This window comes from Neomonachus schauinslandi, chromosome 14 (assembly GCF_002201575.2).
Source record: "Neomonachus schauinslandi chromosome 14, ASM220157v2, whole genome shotgun sequence".
Classification (NCBI taxonomy): Eukaryota; Metazoa; Chordata; class Mammalia; order Carnivora; family Phocidae; genus Neomonachus; species Neomonachus schauinslandi.
In genome coordinates this window covers 68,749,096-68,750,581 of record NC_058416.1, presented here as the reverse complement: position 1 = coordinate 68,750,581, position 1,486 = coordinate 68,749,096, and positions in this window count along the sequence as shown.

The window sequence follows — 1,486 nt, the reverse complement described above, 5'->3', positions numbered from 1 at the left end:
CTTCGGCTCAGGTCATGATCCTGGAGTCCCGGGATCGAGTCCCGCATCGGGCTCCCTGCTCGGCAGGGAGTCTGCTTCTCCCTCTGCCCCTCCTCCCTTTCATACTCTCTGTCTCTCATTGTCTCTCTCGCAAATAAATAAATAAAATCTTAAAAAAAAATTTTTTTTTTTAAAGAAATACAGTGCCGTATGGCAAAACAGGTTCTCTGTGGGAGTTAGTACAAAGCAGACCTGGGCTAGCTATGGCTCTTAGGAGCTGAGCTTCAAGGCCTGGCCTTGGCCTCCTAACCTAGATACTTAAGTGCAGAGACAGTGTCTGATTCACTCTGCTGTGTACCCAGCCCTGGTACAGTGCCAGGTAGCAGTCAGAGCGCAGTAAATATTCTGACTGGGGATGAATAAAACGGTCACTCAGAGAACCCTGGGGGAGATATTACCCTTTGGCACAGCTCAGGGCCCCCGGGGTGGGTCCTGGGGTGTCCTTGAGCAATGAAGTTTTTAACTGCAGGCTTCCTATAACAGATTTGCTAAGGAGAATCTACTCATGGAGCAGTGATGCCCTTGATACTATCAGCCAATTAATTCCTTAAGTACTTCGAGTTAGGAAGGGCCTGCTGATTTGATTTTATCTGTCTTTTAAGATTGATCTATCATCATATCCCATTCCAGCTAGACTTCCTCTCCTCTTCTTCCTCTTCCATTACTGATGCTACAGCATCTAATTACCTCATCACCCCTTAATTTATTTATGAAAAGGCTGAGGTTAAAGAAAAGAACGAAACTCCTGGGTCCTTTGGGGACCTTCTGTAAAAGCTTTCTTTTCCCCATTCCCTCCCTTATGCCTGATACAACCTCTTTTTCTGTTTCTGGCAAGTTGGAATTGCTCTTACTTACAAATTTAAATAAATAATCTTCCCTCCCAGGGCTGAGTGGAGGCCAGCCGTGTGGGTTAAGCCTAGCCTGCGGACTCCCGGTGGATCAATCAATCAATCAACAAGAATTCATTGATCCCACAGGAAGTAGCTTTCAAAACCAGCACATAGCTCCTGGATGTCCTGGCTTCCTCTTCACAAGACACTTGGGGGAAGAGGAGTCTTTTGAAATTTTTAATTTTATTATTACACACGTAATACATGGATAACATACATCTTTTTAAAAAATTCAAAAGACACAGATACGTATAGTAACAAATGAAAAGTCTTTCTCCCTCTTTCCTTGCATCCCATTAAGAGCTTGAGGCTGTATGCTTTTATTCAGACCTTTAAACAATGCACTTTCATACAAGTACACCTATATAAACAACTCATTTAAAAGTAAAATAAATGGGATCACAACATAGGTGCAGTTTATTCTTTTTTAAACAGTATGTCCTGGACATTATTCCAGTCAGACCACACAGATTGACGTTTTAATGGTTGCAATAGTATTTCACAGCATAGAGGTACCATTATTTATCCATTTCCCTACTGATGGGCATTAACATAGC